We start from the raw sequence: 12,215 nt of genomic DNA, 5'->3' as shown, positions 1-12,215 counted from the left end.
AGAGAAATGGGAGAAATGTAAAAGATGGGCTACCACCAACCAGAAAAGGGGGAGGGGGGAAGAAGGGAGGAAGAGAGGAGAGAGAGAAGGTTCCCTGTGAAAAGAGGGGAGTAGGGAGTAAAAGAAAGGTAGAAAACAAAAGGCCTCCTTTTTTGGTTAGTTGTATTTGAAAAAAAACCAGAGATCATACATTAAAAAGCATCTGATAAGAGTGTAAAATTTCATTTCTTCAAATGCCTCATCTCCTTCTCAGAAAGTAAAGACCTGAATTTTTAAGATTGTTTCTTGAAATAAGAAATAGATTAAAATGTCTACTTAATAGTTTACTGAATATAGTAGTAAGGATAACTGCTATTTATTAAGCAACTGACATCTAATCTTTGATAATAAAGAAAAATTCTAAAATATATTGTAAAAGATAAGTCAGAAGCAGTGCTTCAATGGAATTATATACCAGACTTTTTTCCTCTACTTTCTACTGTGATTATTGGATTAGATCCTTTCCTGAAAGAAAATGGGGGATGATAATGAAGAGCCAATACTCAGTTAAGTGTGTAGTGGAAGAGCAGAGAGCTAGAGGTGCATCTTGCTAGGAGCCAAGCACAGCACTGATGCACCAGGCTTTCAACACAGATACTCACTGCACAAGCAGAGCTGGATGCAGGAGCACTGCTCAGCTCCCGAGTGTGCTGGAGTAGCCAGCAGCTGGAATTCATCTACAGCACAGGCTGCTGGGGCATTACTGTTTGTTTTTGCTCGAGCTGCAAACTCCATTTTGTATTGTGTTTCACAAGTGCCTGAACAGAGAGACATCAATCATAGTGTCAGAGCAGTTCTGTAGACAAGGACCAAAACCTTTACTTAAAGGTAAGGAAAAGAAAAATAATTGGCTGAGGAGTGGGAAAGGAAATGGCAGCCTGCACAGAGATGATATTCTGTATATGACCTAAGTCTGTCCTCAGTGCAATTTTAGCTTATTGCTGGGTTTGTATACATTCCTTCAAAAAATTCTTACCTCACTGGATAACCTTGTATTTTTGCAGTATTACAGCTGGACTATGGCTCTTACTGAACAGTTCATGCTTGCAGCATTACAATAACCAAGTACTTGTAAAACTCATGTTCAGAATATGCCAAAGATCTGTAAGAAACTGTTTGACAAAATGTTTGACGTAAACTACAGTTTTAATGAAATATGAAAGGCTCAAAGGTTTAAAATAAACTTCTCTCAGAGACTCAAGAAGTGTAGGATAGAGCTTGTGAAAATCCAGCCAAAACTTCAGTTTGGGATGCTCACAGCCAAGACAAGTAATTTAGTAATTGTACTTGTCCTACCTTTTTCTTTTTTTTTTCATCCCCCCCATCTTTAATACAGAAAAATAGAGTTAAATGAAGGAAAGAAATAATAGAAAGAAAAATGCTTTGGCATATTTTTCTGAAACTCAGTACAGGAGAAAGGTTTTCTGAGCATTTTAATGCTAAACATAACAGATAGCAAGTGAATTGTCTCCTAAGCTGTTACCTGAGAGGTGGATAAGAAAAAAAGTTATAGACTATATAGTAACATCTGGTAGTCATCTAGACTGCTGGTTTTAGCAAGAAATTATTCTTATGTTTTTTCTTTTTTTGGTTTGCATCTAAATTCAATGGAAATGTATTATTATACATCATTGATTAACGCTGTCTTCATTAACCTTTAACAACAACATGAAAATTACAGGTGTATAGACCTCTTTAATTAAGCATTTTGTTTTCTATTAAGTGCAATTCCTTCACATCTTACCAAATGACAATGTGAGGCTGGACAAACTGTCAGCATGTTTCTTAACACTTTTGTTGTAATAAAATACAGCCATTATAAATGTCTGTATAATATCTGTGAGTTCAACTGTAATGTTGCCACACAGCTCATGTAACTGAGAAAAAAAGTTTAATTACTTTCTTTTCTACTCATTGTATCCCAGTTTTTCAGGTAGGGTGAGGGTATAAGCTTCATGTGCTTTCTCAAAAACTACAGGGAAAGGAGCTAAGCAAACTCTATGCATCTTTTACTTAAACAGTTCCAAGATTATGGGGTTATGTGGAAAAAATGCATATGAAAAGCAAATATTAAATGGCAAAGTATGTAAAAGATCAGATGGCAGCACAAGTTTGGGTTGTTCTGTCTCATGAACATATTTTTTGTTAATATTAAGGGCAGAAAACTCCATAAATCTATGCCTTTCTTCTCAATAACCATTTTGAGGGAGAATCAATTTACTGTGTTATGTAGACGTGCAGCAGAAGTCTTTACAGACCCTGTCACACTGAATACTTCCATCCTCTCAGCAAACACTGTCAGTTATCTGCAAATACCTCACTAGCTGCCTCCTTTGAACTGTTCATAATTTGTGCAATTCCTACAGTTTACAGCTCTTCCTACTGATCACCCATCAAAATAGTATTTTATCACAAGTAGTTGTTGCCAGACATTACTGTCTCATTGTTTTGCTTTTGACTGTTTCTTCCAAGACCCAACAGATCCTCATGGAATACTGACTTTTAATACTACCTCATGGAATACTGACTTTTAATACTACCAAAATTCTTAGAATGTATTTAATCTTATGGGGTAGATTTGTGAGCACTTTAGCTTTTTTTCCCCCAACACAGAACCCAAAGCTGAATACAGTGTCTCAGCAGTGTTTAAACTGATGTTGCATTTGGAATACTGCCTTTTCCAGTTGAACCTATTCTGTTTATACATTCTAATGAAGACAGGGCCATTCTCTACAGAAGATCCATACAATTATATAGAATTCCATATATATATATACACACATACAGTAGTCTTTGCTAATTGAGCTTGTTTTCACAGACATGTAACGGGTATCAGAGCAGCTGATAGCAATTTGAGCAGTGACCTCCAGTAGTGACTGTTGGATTTGAGAAGAGGATGTGTTCCTATCCATGCTCCTCCTGTTGAACAACTTTGACATGGCTTCCATGACTCATATACTAAATTCTTCCTTCTCATGTTCACTGCCCAGCATTTTTCTGTTGTAGACAAGGATATATCACATTTTGTTGTGTTTTTTTTTCCTCCCTGTAGATTCACTAGAGCCTTTCTTCTGACTATGGTCCTTGGTTAATGTTGTTCAAACCTTGAGAACAACTTTATAAACATGGAATTGTCTGAGGCCCATTTTTTGCGACACGGTTACAGACAGTGTTTTGGGTTTTTTTGGATGACACCTGAGAACCCCCACCTACCTTTCCTTCACTGATGATCAGGGAAAGAGACATGCCGCAGTACGGCGGCACTTCAGTTCGCACCCTATGTGTAGAATATTCTGGAATCACCTTGTGATATTTCCAGTCTAGCTGAAGTCAGCGTGGCAATCGCCCAAAGTGCCCGAGGCACCGAGGTGTGCCCAGAGGCGCTTGTGCCGCCGTGTGGGAGCAGCACGGCCCCGTCGGAGCGCGGCGGCCCCGCGCTTCCCGCTCCCCTCACGCCCGCCCTGCCCCGTCCCGGCGCTGCCGCAGCCTTTCCCGCCGGGCGGGCGGCTCGCCAGCCGCCCCCACACGGCGAGGGAAAACCAACCCCACTGTCAGGCGCCCTCCAGCCGACAGTACCCGGGCCCGGGGCTGGGTTTCTTCTTCGGAGGGCTGTTGTGGCCGGCCCGTTCCGTCCCGGCGCGGTTCGCCGCAGCCCTCGCTGAGGGGGAGCCGGGCGCCCTCCCCTCAGATTGCGGCGGTCGGTGTCCGTCGGGGGCCGCGCGCTCCCTCAGGAGGCCGAAGGCCGCGGGCGGGACGCCGGGGTCACCTGCGGGAGCGCCCCCCGCCTGGCTCCTCCCCGGCCCGGCCCGGCCCGGCCGCGGCCCCCTCCCCCGCTGGAGGGGGCGGGCAGTGCGCGCTCGGCTCCGGCGGCGAGCGGGGAGAGCGGCGCGGAGCTGGCGGGGATCCCTCTGCAAGGCAGAGGCGGCTCGGGACGGGTGAGGAGAACGGCGGCGGGCGGTCTGGGAGCCGAGGGCGGCACTGAGCGGGCACGTCGCCCACTTTTCCCTGCCGCGATGGCTGGGGCCGGGCGGGCAGAGGACTGTGGCGAGACCGGACCGGACCGCGGCGGGCACGGGAGCCGTCGCCGTGCGGTGCCGCAGGCGCCGTCGCCCGCGGCTGTGGCAGTGGCTCCGGGCGCCGAGGCGTCCTCGGCTCCGTTAAACATACGCCTTTGCAAAGGCCGAGGGCGCCGGGCCCTCCCGGGCGTTTGGGGAGAGCGCGGCGGCTGTCCCGCAGGAGCGGCGGATGACGCGCGGGGAGCTGGCGGAGCGCCGGCCGGGCAGCGCTTCCCCCGGGCGCTCCTCGGGGCTGCGCCGGCGAGCGGAGCGGGGTCGCCCCGGGGCGGGCAGCTCGGCGGTCGAGTTGAGTTGACTGACTCCCGGAGTCCTTCGTTTGCGGCTGCCAGGAGCGGGCGTTTTCCCCCCGAGCGGGCCGGCCGCGGCTGCCCCGGCGCTGCGGAGCCGCAGCTGGAGGTGCTGCTGCCGGCCTTGGGCTCCAGGTGCGCGGGCGGGGCCCGGAGCCCCCGCGGGGCGCCGAGACCGCCTGCTCGCACGCATTCCTCCGGGATTCCTGGCATTCCTGGGCAGAGGGCACTCTTGACTTCTTTATCTCCCCTTTTATCCTGCGAATTAGCGTGTTTTTTGCGAAAGGGTGTGTCCGCGTTGTGTGTGTTCTTTTTCATGGGAAAAGTTTAGAATGGCAGTTCTGCCATTTGTTCTTCTTCCAATTAACTTTGTATCTGATATAATTTATATCCTTCCAATTTGATGACAACTTTATGGGAAGATCAGGGCTGCGATAAAGCTTCTGTGGTGAGTTTGCACTTGATTGGCAATTGACAGAACAGTTCTTGCCGATTTTATCTTCCCCTTTTCTTTAGCATGCAGGTATTTTTTAAAAGCTATTGCAATGCAGGTTGAATGATTATCAGAATAGAAAAAGTGGAAACCTCTTGTTGGAAGTTGTTCTGATTTTCTGAACATCTATACTGTGTTTATCTTGTGCAGACTCCTAGAAGTGAATCCTGTAGGTGAATGGGGAATCCCCTAAGTGTATCCTGACTTCTGGTACTCCCATGGGAACTTGATAGATTAAGTGTCTGACGCCTATGCTGACAACTGTCTTGTAGTTATGAACCTCTTTATATAGCTTGTTTTAGCAGACCCTTAAAACTTATATAAAATATAATTTAAATGGCAAAACCAAGCTACTGTTTACTTTTTAAGGTGCTTGGTAAGAACTTGTTTGACTAGCAATTATATTTTCTAGAAGTGTCATAGTCATTGAATTGTCTTGGGGTTTTTTTCTCATGTTAGACCTAGGAGAAATCTGCTTATGCTCACAGTGTGTTCTAAGCCAGATGTGGTTACAGATGATTAATGTAAAAGTGTAACAAGTTGCTATAAGTTTTTGGTTGGTTGTTTTTTTTAATAATTAGTTTGAACTTGGGTCTTTACTTTTGGAAAAAGACAATAAATTGAAATGAAAACTTTCATACAGTATTGAAGCCTATGATTAACAGTGTAGTAAGCATGTTTTAGAAGTTTGTCATGTTATGGGAGGCAACTAAACTGCTTTTTATTTTATGTTATTAATTTTGAGACACAGTTACATTTTTAAAACAGAAAGCTCTGTAAAACAGGAAAGCAATGCTTCTAGTTTTTGTTAAAATTCTCTTGAGATATTAAGATAATCTTTCACATAAGAGAAGATGGTTGTTTTTAGCACACAGTTGGTTGTTTAATATTCATGGGGTTTTTTAAAATAATCTGAGATAAACAAAAACTGCAGTGCTTCAAATGAACTATCTTACAAAGTGACTGATATTTTTACATGCATGTGTTTACAACTTAGAGGTGTTTCTGAAATGTGTTCATCATAGGAAAAGTATTCCTAGCTGGTTTACATACACCTTGAATTGCAACTGACATTAACTGTTTCTAAATGCTGCCTAAATGCAAATACACACTACAAAGGTAACTAATGTTGTGACAGTGCTAAAAAGGCCTTATATTGCTACCCCCCTTGATTACTGAATTTGTGTTGATATTTCCAAGAACCTCTCTACTCCATGAGTCTATCACACAACTGTTTGGGTATTTTTATTTTATTCTCATTATCTGACTTTTTGCTTTTAAATCTAATGAATCTAGACTGCTTAGGCTGCCTGAATTGCCTCAAAGCAAACCAGCTTGTTTTAATTTCTGTTAATTGCATTATTAGATCACACTGTCATTACTAAAATGTCTGAGAACACACTTAGGTTCCCCTGGCAGGGTTTTTATGGGAGATGGAGAATTTAATTTTCCACAGAAATAGCCTACAGTATGTCCTGTATAAGGAATTTTACCTCAGCGAAAGGATGACAAAGTTGCAGAAAAGAATTGGTGACAGTTCCTTCTTCTGGTCTACATTGTGTAATAGGAAGTTGCTCTTTCTGGGAGTATTGGTGAAACTGGTTTGTCTGGGTTCTGCAGTGTCATCTGAAATGTGCAGGTGAAACAACATGACCTCAAATGTGAGTTTTTAAATATTTTGTCATGGAGTGATGCAAGTTGAACATATATCCTGTGTTTATTAATAAACTGCTGAGTTTATTCAGCCTGGATCATAGTGGTCAGGTTGTTATTTAAAAACAGCTACTGAACTATTTTGAGGCCAAATAATTCTGCAGATGCAAAAATTTAAACAAAAGTAGACCATCACTCTGCTGTTTTACCATTTCTGCTTTTTGAAGTCATCGTGATGATGATGTCATTATTATTGGAGCCTTTTTACTGTGGAAGTAACCTGAAATCTGTATATTAATACCAAGTACACAGGCCTGATTATGCAAAGGAACATTCAGCCCATGGCAGCATCTACCTATGTTGATAGAAAGGAACTGCAAAGAATCTGGTCAAGATGACTGGTACTAATAGATTTCTGAGAAATGGCAATGAACACTAAAATAATTGGGCATTTTTTTCACTTCTGCACCCTCTCTGCAACTCTGAATGGCATCAGAAATGTTGCAGCTACCTGCTGCTCATGTCATCAGCTAAAGCAGGCTTAAGAAATTTTTGTTTCTTCTCTCTGTCCCACTTCATTTTTTTTAGAGGTGGGAGGAGGTTATCTTCTACCTGATCAGTTCAGTGATACCATTGAGAGGCAGGTTTTGCAAGGAATTACATCCTTACAATATTGAGATTATCAAATGTTTTGAATGGTCAGGGTGAGATGAAGGTGTTAGAATTTCTCTGATTTTGTTGCTAGGTCTCGGCAAACTGTGCACAGAGGAAGGTGGTACAGACTTGACATATCTTGAACTTAGTAATTACTTACCAATTACTTCGGTAATTCTGTTTTTAATGCATCTTGAATGATGTGTTGGAAGGATGTACAAAAGCATAATAAATAGGTCGTTTTTGCTATTTCTGTTCTTATTTGGCAGAAGAATGGAGAATCCACTCATTCACTCACCAAGTTAATGTATGAGGGAAGGTGATTCACGTGTCCATGGAATGTTTATTCCAGGCATGTTTATCTGGAAACATGAACACATTTCAGAAACTGCTTTGACCTTGACTCTGAATGGTATTAAATCAAAATGGTATTTTTCAGTATAGCCAAGAATGAAAACTTAATCTTAAACCCAAAAAAATTAACATGTTAAGAATGTATGTGCTAAAGATTTAGTGGGTCAGTAGTCATGGAGTTGCCACTGTTTGGGATTAGAGCTCACTGTATTTTTTGTGATCTTGTACCATCTTTGCCAACACAGCTGGCAGCCTCCTTGGAGGAATTTATCCAAATGTAGGCTTATAGCCTTTCATTTGATATAAAGTGAAATAAAATGGATGACAAGATTCATAACCAGACATTTTAGGTAGATAGTTTCATTTTTCCAGGATCACCTCTACATTTTAGCCAAATGATATGTTTTAATTTCTATTGGCCAATCTTTTCTATTTCTGAGTTTCCTTAACCAGGCTGACAGTATGAGATTTAAAATTAATATTCTGGAATCTTTTCACATTCTTCTTAGTTTTGGTAAAAACAGCAGCAAGGAATAAATGTGATTGGAGGAATGTCTCAGAAAGCACTTAGACTGCAAAAAGCCACCAGGGAGCTTGGTAAGACTGGAAGATGCTGCAATGATTACCACTGTGGCCCCTTTCTTTGAGGGTCCCCAGGCATGCAAGGAGTCATGATCATTCAGATATTCTCAGCAGTCTGAGCGTGACCATATTTTGACTCCAGGCACTTGCAGCAGTTCATAATACTTTCGTTTCATGTGCATTGCATGCACCATTTAAAAGTAGCTAAAATGTGGACATGGAAACTAAATACAAAAAGGAAAAAGAGAAAAAGTGAAAAGGAGATCTATTGTCTAGGCTGCCCATGCTTACATAGCCATACTGACATGTGTTTATGTGTTTCTGTGAGTGTATATATAAACACACTTGCAGAAGCCTGGTAATTACCAGCCTTTAGGAATGTTTTAACTCTATTCTGAATTCTGTTGAAAGATACCTCTAAGAACTGTTGGAGTTCATTAGAATGGGAGATGTATTTCATGTACATAAAGATGTGCAAAAGGTTGTAGTTATTTGCATTCTGCTTCAACAAAAGCATAATGCAGAAGTAGGGTAAAATTTAAGCTTTCATATAGAGATGGGGGAGTGTTTTCAGTGAGTAAATCAAGCTCAGTATATTTTGTTGGCCTTGTTGTAAATGGTTGGGGTATGCCTTCATACATTTATTTGCACACCATTAGCTGCTATATGCAGGGAGTAAACGTTCAGCAGTAGCAGCCTTTATTTACAAGAACAATTGGCATGTAATGTTACATTATAATTCCACAAACACTTCAAGCTTCATAAAGAAGCAGCCCTACCTCTCTCATTTCCCTAGTAATTATGCTATTCCAGTATGAAGGTGAGAAGTGTGGCAGCTTAGGATAGCTAGTTAAACCTGTGCTTGCAGGGCCCACACCAGGTCACTTTGGCTGCATAGGCTTTGTAAGCCCTTCTAAGTGATTCAGACCAGCTCACCATGAAGCTCCTTTCCTCTGAGTTTTCTAACCTCTCTTTTCTATCCTCAGCTCTTTGCTCTCAGACAGTGTGATGATATCATCTTGTCTGGTGGGGCCTGGGCTCAGGGCCTGCAGTTCTGACTGCATATTTAAATTTGAAAACGCATGGCTGAGTTAGTTGAAAGAACCTAGATGGGTATGAAGCCAAGTGTTTAAGGAATACAATGTAATTAAGACAAAGTTTAACAGTAGAAAAATGGAAGGCATAACTAGCTTGAATACACATGAAGCTGTGGCCTGATGTTGGGTGTGTAAATATGACTCCTACAGCCTATTTTACATGTAGTTTTTGTACTTAAATACTTGCATCTCCATAGAGATTAACCCTGCTCTTTGTGTCTTTATATATGTGAGACCTTGGTCTTTGCAAGCAGCTGTACTCATAGTTCATTATTAATTTTGTTCAGGAATAAGTTACACATATATAATCAAGGTCATGCAAGTTCCATCTGTTGTGTTGCTGTAAAAGTAGTTCCTGTAGACAACATATAGTTTTTGCATGGGAACAATGAGAAGAAGGTCCACTGAAACGTCACATTTAAAGTGAAGGAAAAATGTTTGCAGTATAGAAACATTTTATTATTTAATTATGTTAGATAATTTTATAAATAACCTCTTCCTGAAGCCCTTGTAAAAATTCTTAACAAAGGTTGCCCTAGTTGTGTCCATTCCTTTAAGAAGGGCTTTCTAAGAGACTTAACAAACCTGAGATTTTTTGCTCAAGCCTTTAAAAGGATACTCTCTTCTATTTAAACAATAATGATATCATTGGGATGTACTAAGATAATTTCCTTTGGAACAAAATACAGTTTCTAACACTGACAATTGGAGGAAAATGTGATGAAGCAACACAGAATCTCTTGTGGAGTAGATGTATTCATGTCAGATGTTTGGATGCAAACCAGCTATTGTATTTGAAATCACAAATCTCTTTTAGAATCTGAGTATCCTCGTGTCTCTCAGCCATCTTTTCTGTCAATACATAAAGATATGAACATCAAGAATTTGATAAACTAGAAGAGAATATATAATATTTCCCTTTTAGTGACTTCATTACTTTTTTTCCTGTTTTTAACCTTTTTTGCAACTTTTTAGGAAAAGTTGGGGAAATTGAGTATTGTGTGTATATAGTCAACTCTGAAATAAATATTTATAAGGTTTTGTTGTTTGCTTGCTTTTTGTGTTTGAAGTTTGTAAGTATTAATTGTAGTGCAATGCAGTCAGATACAAGATAACCCCAGTAACTGGATCCTGTTAGTGGCAAAAGCCAACTTGTTCAGGAGCTTTATCTGAGCCTGTATGGGAGATGAAAGAGTAGCGTGGCACAAATACACTCAGGCAGGTGTTTGTACCACAGGAACCACGAATGAACAAGTGCAGCTCCCCATCTCCCTCCAGTGACTTAGCTACTGTCACAGTCTGCAGGGCCTGGGGCTACTCACTGCAGATCACATGAATTTATTTCTTGGAACCTTATTTCAGATACAAGTTGATTTCTGTTTTAGTATACTTTGAATATGTTTGATTTTGTTTCTGATTCCCTTTTGTTTATGATTTGGGAAAATCTGAAAATATTACTTCAGTAGAGAAAAAGAGAGCTCTTAAATAATGATACAAAGTATATAATGCAGTGGTAATAGTTTAGAATATTAGATGAGAAATTTGGAGGTTTCTTAGCATTTTCATCATAAACAAAATTAAGGCTTTACTTTGCACTCAGGAAGTTAGTAGGTCATGTGTTCTTTCCTCTGGGGATAAATCCTGTAAAATTATGACTGCATGAATTCATACATAGCAAACAAAGAAAATGGGATATATGTATTATGTCCTTGTTTTCAATAAAACTGAAAATTTTTGAGATCTGAGTATCTGCCAAAATATGTTGTCATTGACTTACAGCCATTGAAGCAGATTTTAATTTGGAAAAAAAACAACCAACCAACAAGTAAGCTGACAAAACCTGCTAGTTGTCACACAGCTCAAGCATTTGGCTGATCTGTCACATACTTTCATAGGACTAACAAGATGTTTTACATTTCAAACACTGAGACTTCCTCACACGCAACATTTTTCAGCCAGAGGGAGTATGAACCCAGTTGTAAGCAAGTGAACAGTATCTTTTGCTCTAACTGCTTTTAATTGTTCCTTCTACTGACAGACTTTATTAAATACAGCCTCTTCCTCTCCTTGAAAAGGTGACTACTAATACTCTGTTTTGCTGGCTGTCTGAATAAGGTTGTTTAATACTTGGGTGGAACTGAAACTGAACTTCTCCTTTCACAGGCAGCAAACCCAAAGATCATCTGCATTTTGGGGAGAAATTAATAAAATAATATCTGTAATGTATATTAACTAAAGCATGGCTCTTGGCTTTTACTAACAGCTATGGAAGAAAAGTATTATTTGGAATTTTCATCCTGCAGGAAGTTCTAACTTGTCATCTATAGGCTGCCATCTGAAATCAGAAGAGAAAGTGGTTTTTTTTCACAGAATAGAAATGAAAGCAATTAATTCAGAAATGTTGAAATACTTCCTATAAAAAGGTATTTCTCTGAGTCAGTGTTCCTGGCTGGACTTCATGTTTCATTCAAGGCTATATGATTCCCATACTTAATCCCAGCTTGGTCAAAGGAGAAAAAAAACCAACTCGTCGTGTTTAGGGAAGGCACAGACGTGCCTGGCTTCTGGTGTGGGGGCTGGAATTCCTGCTCGCAGAGGGAGGCCTGCGTGGCCCACTGGCAGTGTGGGTGGGTGCTCCTGCAGCATTTGCTTTTCTCCATGGCCTGGCAGTGGCTGGGAATCTCCCTGCAGGAGCAGTGCAGGGTTGGATCCACAGCCCTGGAAGTGCAGTGGATGCAGCAGCTCAAACCTGCTTGTCTCCTCTTTGTACTGCACCAGTCACTAATGCATGTGCATGGGGGACTGGAGCTAAGGTGGTGCAGGGCATGGAGTGCTAAGTGCATTTGGGTACAGTGGTTTTGGAAGAATATAACTGCTAGCTTTTTATGAAATATGTAAGGCTAATTCTGCAGTGAGAGGTCAGCCCTGTCTTGGACACTGAAGAGATGCCTTGGTTTGGTCTTGTGTCTGTGATACCAAG

The 12,215-nt window shown here is 41.3% G+C and overlaps 1 protein-coding gene across 6 annotated transcripts in view; it reads left to right on the top strand.

Annotated features, from left to right (window-relative positions):
* Nucleotides 1-3,894: 3,894 nt before the first annotated feature.
* CGNL1 (cingulin like 1) overlaps nucleotides 3,895-12,215 on the top strand; it is a 52,614-nt gene continuing 44,293 nt past the window's right edge. For 3 of the 6 annotated variants that reach the window (XM_021532070.3, XM_021532066.3, XM_077785886.1), the window contains exon 1: nucleotides 3,895-3,974. The gene's annotated coding sequence lies outside the window, so the exon portion shown is untranslated. Of the gene's footprint in view, nucleotides 3,975-4,820; nucleotides 4,851-12,215 lie in introns of those variants that run through there. The other 3 variants (XM_021532071.3, XM_021532067.3, XM_021532069.3) reach the window with 3 other exon arrangements.

Source organism: Lonchura striata, chromosome 11 (genome assembly GCF_046129695.1).
Source record: "Lonchura striata isolate bLonStr1 chromosome 11, bLonStr1.mat, whole genome shotgun sequence".
NCBI lineage: Eukaryota > Metazoa > Chordata > Aves > Passeriformes > Estrildidae > Lonchura > Lonchura striata.
This window is presented reverse-complemented; position numbering and strand designations above follow the sequence as displayed.